General features: G+C 37.9%; 1 protein-coding gene across 1 annotated transcript in view; it reads right to left on the bottom strand.

The window, feature by feature from the left end:
• Positions 1-19630, bottom strand: part of LOC135840888 (5-hydroxytryptamine receptor 1-like) — a 919288-nt gene that overhangs the window by 375665 nt on the left and 523993 nt on the right. The window lies entirely within an intron of this gene.

The raw sequence follows: 19630 nt of genomic DNA on the forward strand, positions 1-19630 counted from the left end.
TTGCAAGAGATGTATGGCCATATTGGAGCGCATAAACTAGAAGCGGTCTTTAAACGATTATATTATTCACCAAACATTGTGAAAACTACACGAATTATTACGAGCGAGTGCATCACTTGTAGAAAGACCAAAGGTTATAGCGAGAAGAAGCGCTTGCAATTTTCACAAATAGAGGCGTTTAACATAGCGGATGTCATTTCTGCGGACCTGTGTGGACCAATAGCGAACGAGTACGGAGAACCTAAGTATATGTTTGTCGCAAAGTGCGTATTTACGTCGAAAGTGTGGATTATTCCACTGGAGTCAATTCCAGCTGAGACAGTAGTGCACGCGATGGAAACTGTGCTCAACGATATAGAGAAGCTGGGCCACAAGGTTCGCAAAGTAATTACAGACAATGGTAGCCAATTTAGGAGTGAGGTGTGGAACGAGATGCTCACCGCAAATGGTATAAAAATAGGCCATACTACAACTTACAACCCTCAGTCTTCTCTGGTTGAGCGCACGATGCGCATAATTGGAGATAGGCTGAGAGCAAAATTGAACGATGAGCCCGAGAATGACGAGTATACTCACCACGGTTGGCACGTGCATGTTAAGAAAATAGAGTCCGAAATAAATAATACCCCTACTGAATTTGGCATAAAACCGAATGAGGTATGGGGCATCGAAGATGAGTTCTCTGCCAACATGCCAACCAAATTGGCTAAGTTAAATTCTAAGTACCTGCTTAAGAAGCTGCAGCAGGACCAAATCGAGAAAAATCCTAAATCTGTGACTACCGAGACGCTCATGGAAAAGCCTATGGAGCTCTCAAACCTGATACGTGATGAAGATGGTTATTACTGGGCAGCCGTTGATGGAGCTTGCTCAAACAACGGTTCCAGTGATGCCATAGCAGGTATAGGGGTGGCTTGGACTCCTACTGGAGAATTTAACATATCAGAAAGAGTAGACCACCCTAGGTACCGAAATACCAATAATTTGGCCGAGGCGATAGCTCTGTGCAAAGCTATGAAAGTGATGCTCAAATTAGGTGCAAAAAGAGGAAAAATATTTTCGGATTCATGCTATTTAACAACAGCAATAAACTATAACGTAGAGAAATGGAAAATTAACAACTGGAAAAATGCTAGCAAAAAGCCAGTTGTGCACCGAGAAATTTTTCAAGAAATTTTAGAATTGAAAGAAAAATTTGAGAAATTTGAGTTAAAGCATACACCTGCGAGAAGCTTTGATCGTAACAACCACGCCGCCGATAAGCTAGCGCGTAAGGCGGTGTATACACAAGAGTTGGTAGACCTGTGAGTTGATGAAATGACCGAGCAGCAGGCGTTAATTTCATTTATTCGAGAAAAGAGAAAGCTACAAAGGTCAAGAGATGAAGTAGCATTTTACAAAATTAAGGGAGACCCCATTTGTTACGAGGAGGGGGAATTAGTTATGCTTACTGAACACAGACAGAGCTCATATGATAAAGGAGTCTCGAAAAAATTGTTTCCTAAGCGTTTTGGGCCTTACATGGTCATGAAGCATGTTGGAGACAATGCATACAGAGTAAGAAGCATAGCTAACGAGTCTGATGAGCAAATTGTCAACGCTAGACAAATGACAATTTATTTGAATTTAGAACAACAAGAGAAGCTCAAAAATGACCCGAAATTAAAATCAAAAACAGACTCAAGGCCCTTAATTGAAAAAATTAAAGAGAAAGTAACGCCAAAAGAGATAGAAAGGTCAGAAATTGATGAGGAGGTCGAAGAGGAGGTCATTGACCCTAAAATACACGATCAAGTAGCAGAAAGAGCAGCTAGGCTATTGGCTAGAGAATTGCAAAAGAAAGAGCTAGAACAAGCTGAAGAAAAAAGAGGAAAGAAACTGCAAGAATTCCAGAAGCTCAAAAAACACGCGAGACGCAAGTTAGATGACAAAGAAAACGAGAAGATTGCTACGTGCATTAAAAAAGCCGTTGGGTTGACAACAAAGGCTGGAGAAATACTTGCGAACGCGGAAAAGAAAGATAAAGATAGAAAAAGAACGAAAAAATTGAAGCCAGGTGAAAAAGCACCTGGGTCAGACGATCCGGATTATGTACCACCTACAAGCACAAAGAGAAGAAAAAAGAAAACGGTAAATTTTATTGCTCTGGAAAAATTAGAATCACATCATCGAGTGATGTTTGTAGAGTTGTACATGAATTAAGAGAACGTGTTGAAATAGAAGAAAAAAAAGAGTAGCTGGAATTCGAGGTACTGGTTGGTGCCTAAATTTTAATCTGTAAATAATTTTTTTTTAGTTTTAAAATTTATTTTATTCAAATTACTCGTAGCAATATTTTAACCTGAATTTAAAAACCAAAGAGAGCAAGTCATCGAAAGTAAAAGCAAGTTCTATCCGAGTAGCATACGAGCTGTATGAAGAGAAGTAGTACTAGCGAGTAGGCGGGGGGTAGAATGGAACGAACGCAACGAGAACGAAAACGAGCGGCTCCCCGCAACCTGTAGTTACGAAGCAGAGAGTAGTCTGCACGTTAGCGAGTAGGCGGGGGGTGGTAAAGAGTCGCACGCATCAGCTGATAAAACTAGATCGGTTGAAACGAACCAACGAACGAGAAAAGTAATGCCAAGGACGTTGCAGTTTTGATGTATTATTGATGCGTGTTATGTAATAACGTGAATGTTTGTTGAAAGTTTGTAATGAAGTGCGTATTCGTAGAATTCGGCATTTTGATGCTTTTGTGGTAAATTTTGCGCTAATTGGCGATCGTAAAAGCTCACGTACGCGTGTGTATGTGCGAAATCGAATAATTTGGTGTAAAGAAGCGAAAATTCGGGTAATTTATTCGAGAAGTGAGCAATTTGCTGCGTGTTTGTTTCGGTAAGATCTAACAAAGAAGCCTAAAATCAAAATGGTGTAAGTCTATTGAGTATGGTTTTTAATTCGCTCGTGTTGTGTTTTTTCCGTTAGAAAGTGAATAAGTTTCGAAACGCGTTGGTATAAAATAGAAGAAAAATTCCAGTAAAAGAGTAGCTGCTCGTGTGCATTTATTGGGTAAGTTGAAACATAGCTTAGCCTCGTGTGCAATTTATCTTGTCGCATTTCATCACGTGTTGTAATTAGTGAATGATTATTAATCGAGTGCTGTATTTTTTGTACATAGCCGAAAAAGAACCGGCAACACGAGTAGCAAGGTGGTTTTTTGATTCTTTTCAACGAGTCAAGTTGCGACGTGTATTATTTCGACGGAGTTTTGCTTGTTCAAAAGGTAAGCGAAATGCATTGTGCAACTCAGCTACGTAATTATAATACGATGTAAAGATACGTGTAAACCAAAGATAAATACTACGTAAAGTATACTGAGATGATCGTTACCTGTTTCAGCTGAATAGTTGGACGTACGTTTGTAAAATTCGTTTGACGAGTATAGTGACGCTGGAATTAGGTAAGCTGAATTTAGAGACACCTACGAGTAGCTTACACGTACCTATGAACAAAGTAAGATCAATTCGGAAATTAATTACTGGTCGATTGTTTACAGTGATAAGACGTGTTGGATTGTGAATAGATTCGAGAAGCTGGAAGTTTATTCAAATTAGACCAAGGTAATGATAATAAATAGAGTAGCTTACAAGTAAGATACGGAAATGCATTGGTACTTACCGTTGTTCGTTGATATGTCGCAGCTTTTGACGTAAAATGAATGACAATAACGAAAGAGAAGACCGACCGAGACGTGAATTTGTTTGGGATGACAGTAGCAGCAGCACTTCCGAAAGGTAAAGATCTTCGATACCTGTAAAATAAAGTAAAAATTAGATTATTCTCGAGTAGCATCGATAGTTAACAGAGTACGTTGCAATTGTTGTTTAAATTTAGCGAATCGGAAGATGACACGACGCATTATCGCGTCTTCCGCTGCCAGTTATGTGGTCAAGCCATCGGCGAAGGGTCGAAAAGTAAAAAGTCGAATTCCAGAGCCCTCGCCTTGCCTTATGGGCATCAATTCCACAAGAAATGCCTAAAGAAGCACAACGTGAAAGTGCCTGGCGATTGCCCAGTGGTCCGGTGTAAAAAATCCGGTAAAATAGATCAGGCTACTTGGATCAAGCTAAGGGGTGGCACGACAGAGATCTCGAGACGTGCCAACGAAGATAACGATTCGCTACGGGAAAGGTTACGGGAGGCGGAACGGCAGGTACAATCGCTAATTGAGCAAAACGAGTCGCTCATGAGAAATACGCCGAGAACTGAAATGGAGTTGCGAGAACGCGAGTTGAAAATTGCGATTGACGAAGCGGTGCGTTTACGTAAAGAATTAGACGAGCTGCAGGAGTCTGCCACCAAGCTTGCGGACCAGAACCGCGTATTGCTTCTGACGTATGAAGGCAAAAAAAAGCTGTCGCCGGAGGAGCTGGTGGAAGACGCGTACGCGATCGAAAAAGAAAAACGGGATTTTGATGTACGATTCGATGCTGGTAAGCTGCGTGGTAGTTGAGCAAGTTACAAAAGAGTAAGCTTATATTTCACGTATGTTATTTTTGTACAGAAAACAGAGCAATACGAGATAGACGCTACCAGCAGTTTGAAGAAGTGTTACGCGAGAACGACACGAGTTTCGAGCGAGCATTAAGCGCAATAAGTCGAGCGCGCAGCTTCAATCATATTGAAGATCACCGCATCATGATGCTGTTGGACCTAGATCGCCAAGCAGAGGAGCGCGAGATTACCTTGACTGAGATACTCGATGGCTTGGATGTTGTGCCGGTATTGGGAGGTAACCGTCGGCAAATATGGCTCTAATCTCGAGAAATGAAACGAGTAGTAACGAGTTGTGTCTTTTCTTGTGTATGTTATTAAATAGGTGTCGAGCTGCCGGTTGCTATGCAAATGATCGGGCTTAACAGTCGCTTAGAGGAGCTGTCAATAAGTTATGAAGACATCTTCGAGCTGTTGAGCGACGAGACCGAACGAGCACGAATCACCGCGAGACGATCGTTGAGACAGGCGAATGCGAAGCCATCTTCGAGCGGGGTGCCTGTGACCAACGAGCACCCCGAAGCGATAAAGATAGAAGCGGTGGAGCAGCCGATAGAAAACGAGAAGCCACCGACGCCAAGTGTTGTTATTCCGGTCCTTTCGCCCGAGGTTATTTCGAGTGTTAACAGAGGAGCCTCGTTAAGTTACGAAAGCGTCGAAGCGTCGGTATCGTCGGACTCGGGTAAGAATAGCGAAGTAAGCCCTCGAGCTGACGAAAGAGTGTCGAGATGTGTTACACGAAAGAGAACGAGTGAGAGTACGTCGGCTGAGAGCTCTGCGTCCAAAATATCTCGTAATAGTAACATTCCCGATGGGGTACTAATTGCGTCTTTAAAACTGTGTTTAGAAAGAGCAAGTAGAGACGATTTACGTGGCGAAATTCAAAGGCTGTTAGACATGCGAGGAGATGCCGAAAATGACGCAAAACCGAACTCCGATGAGACAGAAAACCTGATTCGGAAAACTCTGCTTGAAGCGAAAGTAAAGAAGCAAGAGTCGACACCGAAGACAGAGAAGCGACCAGTGGACGTCGTGACGGGTACGCCAGCGTCAGACGCTGACAGCAGCACAAGAAAAAGTGAGTCTCGTTCGAGCCGAAAGGATACGACTACGGAAGGTTCGTCGTCAAAGAAATCCATAGAGTCAAATACGTCGAAATCGGGCGTTTCTGGTGTCGAATCGATTAAACGAGGCAGATCAAGGAGTAGTTCGTCGAGTAGCTCCGATTCCAGTTCTTCAAGCTCGTCACCCCCGAAAAGACCTCGGCGTAAAGCCGCAGCAAAAAGAGAAGCTCCGGCAAAGAAGAAATCAGTGTCAAAAAAGAAAAAGCCGACGCCGCCGAAGAAGAAACCGGCTGCGAAGAAGAAGGCCCCGGCACGAAAGAGAACGACGAAAGGGAAACCTTCGACGAAAGAGGAGCCCTCTGTAGAAAAAGAAATAACCCCCGAACGAGCAGCTGAAGGAGTCCAGACGAGGAGTAAGACGCGCAGCGAGTCAAAGTCGGTAGAAGAGGGAGAGATCACTCAGTCGAGCCAAGAGGTGCTCGAGCTGGCAGCGAGTTCGAACGAGGTAGAGGAGCTCGCGGCGAGTACGCCACCGCCACCGCCAAGCGACCCGGCCCCAAGTCAGCCACCGCCACCGCCGAGTCCGGTGTTACGAGAACAGCCACCGGGTATTGCCCAAGTAAACGCGCAAGAACGAGCGCGACTAGAACTGATTGAGCGAGAGGCGCAATACCGCCGCAATATCGAAGAGATGCTGCGCGAGCTTGATCAACAAGAGGCGAACGCTCAAGCGGGCTACTTGGAGCCACTGCCGGTAGAAGAGTGCTTCGTACCGGCCGAGCAGCGACCGCCACATCCCGCCCCAGTGTGGATTTTGGCTAGCTTTCAGGTGGAACCGGACGGGCAGCGATATTATCGTAACGTATGGTTCCCGGTCACTCGCGATACGCTGCAATTGGCCATGCAGAGCAGGGGAATCATTTTAGATGATAACCTTACGACGCGGGATGATTCATTTTACGAACGAGACGGAGCAGCGGGCCTGATCGGACGATACTGGCGCGAAGGAGTGGCGTTTTATGGTATTAATTCGTTTATAGTCATCGGGGATAGCTTGGCGCACGCGCTCGTCAGTGAAATCATCTTCCAGAACCGTGAAGAGAAGGAGGCATGGAAAATCCACCCCATGTCTGGATCTCAAATACCGATTACGACGATAAGGAAAAATCTTCGGAGATTCGTGCTGCGGTCGCCTCAAAGGGTGATTATGTCCATTGGTCAGTACGAGACAGAAAAAGAGAAGCTTGAAGAGATCAAGAAACGCATCAGAGAGCTGTGGCAAACCATGTTTAGACATGGAACCCGCCACATCTTGATGGTACCGCCAGTAACGTGGCCGCAGTGTCCGGAAAGGAGGAACGAGTTGAGACAATTCCTACGAGAAAGCCCTGGTGATTATTTCCCAGGCAGGTACGTTTACCTCGAAGGTCTCGAAGAGGTGATAAATCGAGTCCCTCCGACAGTGTTCCGTGGACCGACTCCATATCTAAATGAGCACCAAGTAAGCGAGGCGCTCGTGCGAGTTTTCGAATATGCCAGTATAGAAAGAAGGCACGCTTACGGCCACTTGGCAAGGGAGCGCGATCCACCGCGACCTACGGACGAGCAGCGTCAAGATCAAATTGATAGAAGTCATGAATTACGACGACACGACCGAGAAGCGCGCAAACACGTGGACAGAAACGCGGTAATGGAGAGATTGGCGCATGAAGTCCATGAGAGAGATCTCATAGACAGAGTGCAGGCGCAAGAGTATCGAAACCCGAATCGGAGACCGCTGCTGGAGCCGAACATGAACGTCCGAGAATTTGAACCGGCACCGAGGCCACGAGTAGCTCGGGAAGATCGAAGGTGGCAGCAAGCAGCGCAGGATAGACCAGCGGCCCAAGAGCAGCGAGTAGCTCGCGATGAACGAATTCAGGCCATCGCGCAACAGCCAATTCGACAGAACGTCCCTGAGCAGCAGCGCCAAAACGTCCCCGAGCAGCAGCATCAGAACCCCGAGCAGCAGCCAGAGAATCGAATGCCGCAGCCAGCAGCGGTACCGGCGATTGGTGTTGGTCTGGGTAGGGGACGGCTAGCCGAAAGAAGAGAAATTAGACGACGAGATGCTGAGATGGCTCAGCGCCAAAATAACCAGAATCCGGAAAACCACCGTCGATAAAGAGTAGCGACCGGAAATGGTTTAGAATTCGTCTGTAATAGTTCCCAGTTGAGTCAAAAAGAGGAGAAGACTGTAAATTTTGTTATTTTTATAATTTTTTGAGAATGTAATTTTGTAGTTGTTTTTGTTTTCGTTTGCCAAGAGAAAAGCCAGAGAAGTAGTGGTTTTTTCTATGTTATTTTACGAGTAGATGGATTGATTAAGTTTAATTTTGTATGTTTTTTTAGTTTTGTTTAATTGTTTTGTTTGCGAAAGGTATACCAAATAAAGAGTAGTGTACCAAGAAAGTGAACAATAGTGAATCGATTTTTTGTGTTTATCGTCCAATGTGATATTTGTGTTCCATTTACGTGAATTTTGTGGAATAATTTCTGTGTTAGGCAAACGAGTAGAAAATAAGAGAATTGAATTTTTTTTATTTATATTGTTGTATCATCGAAAGAGTAGCCAAAATACGAGGTGAAAAATGTGATATAGAATAAAACTTACGTAACGAGCATTGATGTTTTCATTTCGCGAACCAACGTGTTTGAACCGGCATGGTAATAATGGGTAGCTTTGAACACCAACGAGATACCTGTGAAAAGAAATAAGAAAAGAACAAAGTACAAAGTTTTTTTACAAATAGTAAGAAAGAGGTAAAAATATTACGTCCCGTGACAGGTATCAACGAGTAGCTGCGTAAACAATCCGAGTAGCTGGAGTTAGCGTGCGTGAACTGGTCTAGACGTGGTGGAATTTCAGCACCTGTGAAAAACAGAGTGTTAGAATTCGGAGGTAGACTATGAGTAAATGAAAGAGTAGTTACCTGAGTCTGGAAGCAGTGAAGTAACGAGTTGAACTCCAGTGAAAAACCTGGAACAGAGAGAAAGAAAAGAGTTGAATTATTCGAGTAGCTCACCTGAGTGGTTTCACAGGGTTCGAGTCAAGAAGAAGTTCCAGAGTTCCAGCCAAGTTCCGGTCCAGACAATGGTATGATGTATAAGATTAACATAGTGATAAAATTCGATTGTAATATTATTATTAATACAAATGTTTAGATATGTTAATCTTAAGATCGCGAAATTGTACAAAGATTCTGCAAGAGTAGCCAGATAGGGATGTAGGGCCATATAACGAGCAGGCCACATCTGGCATACGAAGCGGGGCAGGGGGAGCCCAAGTACTCTACGAGACGCTGAGTAGGCCTCTTTTAGGCTGCGTATCCAGACGGGCCCCCGAGCTATACCCAGCCGGGGCATTATGTAGAGGGTACTTGGGACTCCATGTTACCACTCTACAGTGGTAATTTGATGCCCAGGTCGGAGGCTGCACTGAGCCAGGTGCAACGCCATCTGGTGGACTGGTTCAGGGAAGCTGACGGCCGAGAGTAAGTTACAGAGTTGCTTCGCAGTTTTCCAATCTTCTTCTAACGAGCAAGATAGAGCTTTTACGCTAGCTTGGAGAACGTTCATGCCTTTAAGCAGAATCTTTCGTTGTTATATGAATGGTAATGATTGTACATTGTAGCAACATGTACTATAATCTTTTATGTGCTTGAATAAATATTCAGAGTAAATTGCTTTGGCCATTTATTGCGTTTGGTATTTATGATAGTACTGTGGTGTATGGTAGAACTGAGATAGGTATTTCTATACCTTGGGACTTTTGGTCTAAACGGCCTTATCGAGTAAGTGGCCTCAGAGCCAGATGGTATAAGTAGTCTGAGGACTCTTAAGAGAAAGTCAGGGTTTTACCTTTACAGCTATTCACTGATTGCAAGATAGTTTTTGCATTTGCTTTCACTATATTGGTTGATTAATGGTTGCATTAGTTGCTAAGTTTGTTTTTAAATACATTATCAACTTGAAGCATGAAGCTGATTTTTCATGTCATGGCCTTTTTTTTATAATTTAAAAGTAGGTAGAATGTACCTAAACCTACTACTTTTATCAAAATGAAGTCAAATAAACTTGTAAATTAGAACATTCATGATTCAACTAAATGAAATCATTGGTACCTACACAAATAAAAAAATATTAAAAATTAAATTCCAAATCAGTCCCGAATTTGGTTTTGGTAAATGGTAATTTGCTGATTGCCTCAATGTCAAAGTACTGTTTGTTGATTGGCTACATATAAGTAAACTGAAAGTTCATTTTATTGCCAATTAAAAATTGAGTAGAAATTTCTGATGGATACAGTGCTGAAATTCTAATCTCTAATTGGCTTTATTGAAATGCTATTCGCTGATTGGCTAGAAGTTGAAAAGATGTTGATGAAAAAGTTGCTGTTTATTGAATAATCGATTCAGAGCCCGTTGCACTACTAACAATTACAGTAGGTACAATTGAATATCTAATATCTATGTATAGGTAGTATTAATTAAAAATATCTTGAGAGAGTTTCTTCTTTACTTAAGATGTTGATTAATTTGTCCAAAATTTAATGTAGAATTGAGATGGTGATTATTCAACTCGTCCAAATATTTTATTGAAATCAATATAATTGAAATCGTTCATTTTGTTTAACAAAAAGACCTTATCAGATAGGTAGGTACATAATCATTTAAAGATTTTGTTCAATACAGGGTGCCCAGAAATATTGTGCACCCCTAACAATGTTTTCTGCTAATTATTGGTTGGTCACAGTGAATGATAATAATGATAGCATATGATTGGTTGTTAGACTGAGATGATAACATTCCACCAATCATATGCATCTATTTCACGTTGACAACCTATATTTTTAATGAACAACTTTCTTTGGGGTTCACGTTATTTCTGGCACCCGGTGTGTATTATGTTTCAATAAGTAGGTAAGTGAACCTAAAAAATATAATTTAGCTTCATTGTTCATTTTCAATAAAATAATAAAGTGCATTTCTTGCAATTTTGCAACGCTGCTGGAATTTGAAGTTTTTTCCTACTTTTCCTTCTAAATTTCTGAGAAATCTTGTTGTTTTTTACCAAAAAAAAAAAATGACAGAAATAGCCAAAAAGTCTCACTTTTTTGATAAAAATATGATGAACGGTTTTTTTTTTGCCGAAAATTATTAAAAATTGACTATTTCTGGCAAAAAATTCCAAAAAGCCTCAATTTCTTCCAAAAATTGCTCAAAAGTTTTGCTTTTTTGTCAAAATTGTCAAAATGTTGCTTTCTTGTCAGAAATTGAAAAAAAAAATTCATTTTTATGGTAAAAATTGATGAAAAGTTCTGCTTTTATATCGTCAACATGTTGCGAAACAGTTCACCTTTCTGACAAAAATTTGGAAAAATCATCGCTTTTTCTCTGTAATTGTCAAAAAGTGCCATATACAACTTTTTAAAACAAAAGATAATTTCTTTGATTAGTTTCTGATTACTTTTTCAAACTTTGATGAATATTAGGTAAGTTTACTTTTTTTGAAAAAAAATTGAGTACACGCCCTTCAATATCAAATAACCATTTTTATCGCTTTTCCAACCATTCTGAAGGCTTCTGCGTTATTTTCAATTTCTCCAGAATTTTGAATTTGCTCCAGAAGGCGTGAATATGAATTTGGGAAGGTAAAAATCGAGTTGTGTGTTATACTCTGCCTGTTTAACGGGTGGTTCTGAACTTGATACAGCAAGATTCGTGCCAATTTAGAAAATTTCCTCGCAAACTGAAATCTTTTGATTTTTCGGGTAGGTATTTTTATTATGAAAAAATCTGGTCAAAAAACCACATAGGTCGAGTATAACACACAACTCGATTTTTAGCTGCCCAAATTTATATTCACGCCTTCTGGAGCAGACTCAAAATTCTAGAGAAATTGAAAAATCGCGCTGGAGGCTCCAGAATGTCTGGAAATGGTGAAATTTGGATTTGGGAATTAATATCAGCTTCAGGACTTACTAATTTTGATCATTTTTAGTGATCAAGTACGTATTTTTTTAAAAAGAAAGCATAAATCACCAAAAACGTTCATGGCCAGTATTCTTCATATGGCAGGAGGGTAGTCACCGAAGCCAACCCCACTGGCCTGTAGAACAACTCTTCACTGCTCTTACTAGGAGGTACATGAGGGGAGGTGTATAAATTAATGTGGTATGTAAATATGAGGTCATACAGAAGGTCCAGTTTCCCTTTTTTGCAGAGTTGGGACATTGCTCTATTCACCAATCACCATGTTCACTCCCTGGTTCTGATTTTCTATATCAACAAAATTGTGAATAGGTACTAGGTAGTTGTATCGTTATACATGTAACCCCAAAACTAGACCTAGCTATTCACTTGTTGCATTGTAATTATTTAATTTAAACTCGTAAGCGTAAAATAGGTCTTAATGCCACTCGCCATGATTGATATTCGCAAACGAGAATTCGCTCTTTACATTGTTAATTCGCTAATAGCCGTTGTTATTTGATTTTAACTTATATTTATTTTAAAGCCACATTCAAAAGGTAATACGATACGATACGATCCGCGCGCAATGTTGTACTACACTACGATGAGTATTTGAATAGGTAGTTTAAACTTCAGATTTCATCGCACTTGTTGAATAATTTATTTGCAATATGAAGCTCCGTCAACATCATCGAAATATAATGCTTTTTCAAAGCTTGTACAGTGTACAGTGTACACTGTACACACAACCGATGCCTAAATTTATTTTTATTTACAAAACAAAAGCCGCTTTAACGTACCTAGCTAACAGCTAGACCAGAATTACAAAATACTGACCGCAATTTTCAAACTTGTTTTCTTACATACACAAACGATAAATTGTGAAATTTCAACGCAATAACGTCAACAACGCTGTATAAACGGCCATCGCTGCTTTATATTCAGCATAAATTTTAGGCAATTATTTAATTACGAAAATCGATTCGGTCGGTGTACCTACTTACCGACCATCGTACCTGGTTACCCTTTCTGTATACAGTATGCGTACATAGTATAGGTACACAAACACATACAACAACAACCAAGCAAGTATCATTTTTCATTGTAAAAACATAAATTAATCATTTTGAGGGTTCAGCGAGATAAACAGGTGATGTCGACCCCCTCCCCCCTCCCTGCGCTATGCTTTATATTGCCATTTCCTTCCTAAATACCTATGTTAGATGGTTTGTAGTACGTATATGAAATGAAAAAAAAACTCAGGATGTTTCATTTGCATTTTTCGAATACTTGAGTATAAGTGATGGTGACCCAACTCACAGAAAATTTTTAGAACCGGATAGAGCTTGAAAAAACATTCAAAAATTCATCCCATATGAAATTTCAGGCGCTGAAGTACTTTTTTCAATTTTTGTTGAATTTTTAAAAATCAAAGAGATCAAAATGAGATAAATCGAAATTTTACCAAATTGATCTGGAAGCTTATTCATTGGGTGAAATTTTGTGGACATTTAAACTTTCAAAAATTTCACGAAGGCTTCAGAACTGCTCACAAGCAATTTGGAAAAGGGAGCTGAAAATAGGGTAGGTAAAGTACATGCCTTTCAACTTACTATTCAGGTTGATTTGGCTGATTTTTAGAAATTCGCTAAAAATCAAAAAATGCATTTAAGCATCTCAAATGCATGCTCTGTAATTAGTTGGGATATCTCTTTTGAAAGTACAAAGGTATTTTCAGTTCAAAATTTTCTAGGAGTTGGACTGAATTTGTGTTGTGACATTTTGAGAAAAAATTAAATTCAAGTCATTATATTCATTTCAGAGCATAAATATTCGCTAACCTCAAGGAAACAAAAGGTCAGAAAATGCCATTAATAGGGTTCGGATATGCATACAAAAAATAAGCTTGAGCCTACAATTCCGAACCGAGGTCATTAACGAATAAACGTATCAAGTTTCCTCTTTCTTAGGTAAGTAATCAATTCTTCAAGTCTCACAAAATGAAAATTCAAAGATTCCCTTTTTATTCTCATTTCCACAGCTCACAAAACAAATTTCTTCGTTGTAACAGTGATGAAAACGGGGTCAGCTGTAGGGGAAGGAGAGATGATGATTTCGAAAAAATATCATTTTGGAATTTTGAGATTCGGAAAAAAGTTGATAAAAAAATACAGAAATTTTGACACTTGACAAAATTTTCCAAGATTGGGAAGAGTTTTTACTTTGGATGATGAGATTGATCATACGTAGACAGCAAAAAATGCGAAAAATTTTTTAAAATGTGTTGAAATTTCATTCTTCTTTCTTTTATTTTAAAAACTTTGTTGTCACGTTCACTTTTCAGCGTTTTCACCCTAAACAGGTTTGGGAACACTTTAATCTCCTGCCCTTCCCCAGCTTATTTCAAGCTTTAATGCCTAAAAACAGAGTATGTGTTAAAATGCATGCGTAGAAAATTTTCAAATTAGATCAATTTTTACAATTATCAAAAAAATTGTGTTGAAACTTTGTTTAGATGTGTTTGAAATAAGATAAAAATACGTAAAAAGCACTGAAATAAGTGAAGTTTACCAATATCTGTGATTATTATTAAATCTAATCAAAATTTGTCATTACCAAGAACTGCATAAAATATTAATTCAGTCAGCTTAGGTAAATACTTTTTAACCTTGTTTTATGCAGTTTTTGATGATTTTTTATGAGTTTCGTTTTAATCATCAATTTTAGGTATGGTAAATTTGAATGATTTCAACTGCGATTTTAGCTAAGTTTGGGCGAATTTTATCATTTTTAATGATTTAAATGTTGCTGTTGTTTTTGTTGTTTTTTTTAAAAGTGTTTTTATATCAATTTTGCAACATGTTTTAATGATTTTTATGCTAATTTCGCTAAATTTCAACAACAAATTTTAAAATTTCATTATTGTCTCAGTTTTGAAATTTTTGGTGCTCCAGATAGACTAACCCGTGTTGCATTGCTAATGATTGCAATGTTTCCTGAGTAAGTAAGTATTTTTATATGGTTTTAAGGCTATTTTGAGCATTTCCCTCCCCCAATTCGATCATTTTACAACAGTTTTACATGCTTTTTCAAGTGTTTTTTTATTTTATTTTATTTTTTTTTGGGTGTTTATAATTAGGTACTAAATTATTACACCCTACGTCAGATTATATTGAAGTTTTGTCAGGTTGTTCTTTTTAATAAGGGTAGTAAATTTTTGTATTTCGGAGGGGCTGCCAGGAATGGATAGAGAGTTTTCATCTATTTGAAGAGATAATCGATCTTGGTGTAATTGGGGACAATAGAATAGTAGGTGTTGAGCAGATATGGGTTCAGATGAGCAAAATTGACATGAGCATGAGGGCTTGGGGGCTTTAAGGTAAAGATGGTTGTGTGTGATTTTGGTGTGTCCAATTCTCAGTCTTGTCAAGATAACATCTTCAAGTCTATTTAAGGGAGAGAGGTTTTTCCAAGGATGAACTGATTTTTTTATGTTGAAAGAGCTTGTTGGGGCTGTTTGTTGGGACCAGAAATTTTACCAATTCATGTATATATTTTGAGTTAGAAAAGATTTGATGTCGTCAGCTGTGATGATGGTAAGGGGAGAAAGAGTAGTTGCAGATTTTGCATAAGTATCAACAGTTTCATTTCCAGTGATTCCAATGTGGCTGGGAACATACAAATACATATAAACTGAATAATAAAGTGGGAATTTTGTAGCTCGAATAGTTTTATAAGAATTTTTGAACTATAGGGTAATCAGAAAATAGGTTTTGTATAGAAATCATTGAACTTAAGGATTCACTCTGGATCAAAAAATGTTCGTTATCTGGTTCAGAAGTGAGTACATCACAGAGGCAATGATAAATAGCAGTGAGTTCAGCAGAGTAAATAGATGAACAGTTTGGGAGTTGAAATTTGAAATTACACCATTTATAGAGTAAGAATATTATCCAGAATGATGATTTGGTATTTTTGATCCATCTGTGAAACAGAGGTTGAATTCATAATATTTTGATAGAAGTTCCAGATATGTAGTTACTTTTAATAACTAATGAGGAAAGACTTTTCTTTGAATAATTATCAAATAGTAGTCAATTTGAGGAGGTTTAAGTAGCCATGGTGGGTAGATATTGGTTTTTGAACGAGAGTTTTGGGGTCTTATTTGAGGATTGGTTAATGTTCCAATAAAATCAGAGATAGGTCCTTCTAAATGTTCAAAAAGCTGAGGGTTGAGTAGGTGAATTGAATATGGGAGTGGGTGACATTGATTGATTGAAGCTGTTGTGATGAATTTATTCGTTATTAAAGTTCGTCTGAAGTCTGGGGGTAATTCTGTTGCTTCACAATAAGTATATATTATCAATTGTAGAAGAATAGAGGGCTCCTATGCAAATCCTTAGAGCTGAGTTTTGTATTGTTTTTATGATATTAGAAGTTTTATTAGAGATATCTATAAAACATGGACTTCCATATTCGATTTTACTACTAATTAAAGATTTATATAGGGGAGTAATAATTTACGTGAGGGATTGTATTTAGAGTTCTTGATTATTTTCAAAATATTTAGACGTTTCATGAGGTCCAATTTGGTTTTTTAAAAATGAGGGGTCCAGGTAAACTGTTTATCAAAAGTTCCTAGAAATTTTGCGGTGGATTTGAACTCTAGTGGGAGACCTTTAAAATTGAGTATAGGTTCTGGAGAAATCTTATTTTTTCGTGTAAAAAGCGTACAATGTGTTTTTGACTCTGAGAAAGTGAGACCATTAGAATTTGCCCACATTTCAATTTGATCAAGGGCTTCTTGAATTATCTGAATTGAAAGTTGGATATTATTTGAACAAAAGGAGATGTTTATGTCATCTGCAAAGATTCTCAAGGGGATATGTCGTGAAATAACATTAGAAATGTCATCAATGAGAAGGATGAATAAAACTGTGCTCAGAACAGAACCTTGAGGTGTACTCCATTTTCTAGTTCAAATAATTCAGAGTATGTGTTATTGAGTCTTACTCAAAAGGTACGGTTGGTTGAGAAGTTTTGAATGAAGTAAGCCAGATGTCCTTTCAGACTGTCATCAATAGGGCTCGGATATGCATACAAAAAAAAAGCTCGAGCATACAAATTCTAACCGACTAGAAACTTAGAAAGACTCAATATATATGTATCAAGTTTCCTCTATCTTAGGTAAGCAATCAATTCTTCAAGTCCCACAAAGAAATAATTTAAACATCCCACTTCATTCCTATTTTGACAGTTCACAAAAAAAGTGTCTTCGTTGCAACAATAATGGAAACGGGGTTAGATGTAGAGGAAGAGGAGATATTTTCCAAGTTGGGAAAAGCTATCATTTTAGATAAAATTAATTTTGCGTAGACAGCAAAAGCAAAAACTTTTTAAGAATGTGTTGAAATATAATTCTTTTTTTTTTCATTTTCAACCATTCGTCGCCCCACACGTTCACTTTATCAGCATTTCCCCCAAAACAGGTTTGGAAAATTTGGAAACACTTGAATCGCATGCCCTTTCCCAGTCTATTTCAAGCCTCTATGCCAATAAAAGCAGAGTAAGTAAGTATTTGTTTCCATTCATTCATTAAAAATGAAAAGCACTTAAATCAGCGAATTTCACCAGTACCTCTGATTAAGTAGGTACATATTATTAAATCTGCTCAAAAAACATTATGGGGGTATTCTCAATAAACCAAACTTTTTCATTGCATACCCAAAAAGACTTTTTTTTTACATTGGTCTTATGGAACAAACATCAACAAAATTTTTCAGAGCTCTAGATGCAAAAATTTGAAATACACGTTTTTTCGAGACAATTACATACAAGAAACTTATGCATGCGTTTGTCTTGAAAGAAAGTTGGACTTTTTGAGAAAAATCCAACGTTTCTTTGAACTGTATTTTTTCGAAAACTATTCAATGTATTGACAAAATTCATTCGTACGTTTCTTGTAATCATCTTGAGAAACATTTAGTTAAAATTTCAGCCCATTCTACTGGTGTGGGTCCAAGGCTCTGGAAAATTTCATTGAAGTTTGGCAGGCAACCCGATAGACTACCGTATGTCTTGAGAATATCGTCTTGAAATAATTTATAAAAAAATGACCGAAAATTGGAAAATTTGAAACAATTCAACAAAAATTCGTCATGCAGTATCGTCAATGAAAAAAACTACCTAGGATGAAAAAAGAAATATATATAGTAAGTACTTTAAAATTTTTCAAATCACTCTGCCAAAAACAGATGAAATTTCTGACGTATTAAAAATGATACCTACCTATATAACGTAAGGGATTTTAATGGTTTTTTTTTTGTGTTTTTATGTCGATCATTTCCAATGTGTTGTCGTGAAGTAAGTACCTACTTATTGGAAAATTTTAATCAATTTCGACAAATCTTGCAACAGTTGAAAATAGCAAGTCGCTTTCGTACTATTTTCGATCAAAAATTCGTACTTATATTCAAAAATTTCGTATCAATTATGCCAACAAATCGAATGATATCAATTCCAAAATGAGGAAAATTTCAAAAAGTCGACAGAAATAACCAAAAACTCACCCATCAATTTTTTGTTTTTTAAATTCATCAACCAAAAAAATTGCCCCCTGTACGATCCGAAATATTTTCTCAATTTCAGAAATGATATTATTTAGTGATGGTGACCCAACTGACAGAAAATTTTTTGAACCGGACAACGCTATATTGAAGAAGCATGCAAAAATGCATCCACAGATAAAATTTTAGTTCGCTGAAGTGTTTTTTTCGATTTTTGGCGAATTTTTAAAACTCAAAGAGATCAAAATGGGATAAATCAAAATTTAACCAAACTGATCTTGAAGCTTAATCGTTGAGTAACATTTTGTGAAAATATCAACTCTCAAATATCTGCTGGAGGCTTCAGAACTGCTCACAAGCAATTTGGGGAAGGGGGTTAAAAATGGATAGGTGAAGTACATGCCTTTCAAATTTTCAGGTTGATTTGGCGGATTTTTAGAAATTTGCCAAAAATCGAAAAACGCATTTTAGCATCTCAAATGCATGCTCGGTTGATTTAGCTTTATGGAAAAAATGTTCGATTAGTTGGGATACCTCCCTTGTAAGTATTTTTAGTTTACAATTTTCATACGAGAAGTTGGACTGAATTTATGTTGTGTTATTTTTGAAAAAAAAATGAATTCAAGTCATACTCATTTCAGAGCATAAAGATTCGATAACCTCAAGGAAACCAAATACCAGAAAATGTGTCATATAGGGCTCGGATATGCATACAAAAAATATGCATGCAAATCCGAAACAACCAAAATCAAGAAATGTCTCCAGTATTCCTCTTTCTTAGGTAAGTAATCAATTCTTCAAGTCTCACAAAAGAAAAATTCAAATATTCCCTTTCTATTCCCATTTCCACAGTTCACAAAAATAATTTCTTCGTTGCAACAATAATGAAAACGAGGTCAGATGTAGGGGAAGGAGAGATGATGGTTTCGAAAAAATATCATTTTGGAATTTTGAGATTCGGAAAAAAGTTGATTAAAAGAAATACTGAAATTTGAACACTCAACAAAATTTTCCAAGATTGAGATAAGTTTTCATCTTGGATGAGATTGATTTTGAGTAGACAGCAAAAGCGAAAATTTTTTAAAAATGTGTTGAAATTTCATTCTTCTTTCGTTGATTTCAAAAACTTTGTTGTCACGTTCACTTTTCAGCGTTTTCACCCTAAACAGGTTTGGAAAATTTGGGAACACTTTAATCTCCTGCCCTTCCCCAGCTCATTTCAAGCTTTAATCCCTAAAAACAGAGTATGTGTTGAAATGCATGCATAGAAAATTTTCAAATTAGATCAATTTTTACAATTATCGAAAAAATTGTGTTGAAACTTTGTTTACATATATATGTGTTTAAAATAAGATAAAAATACGTATAAAAAGCACCGCAATCAGTGAAGTTTACCAATACCTCTGATTATTATTAAATCTAATCAAAATTTTGTCATCAACAAGAACTG

The sequence above is a fragment of the Planococcus citri genome, chromosome 3, assembly GCF_950023065.1.
Source record: "Planococcus citri chromosome 3, ihPlaCitr1.1, whole genome shotgun sequence".
NCBI lineage: Eukaryota > Metazoa > Arthropoda > Insecta > Hemiptera > Pseudococcidae > Planococcus > Planococcus citri.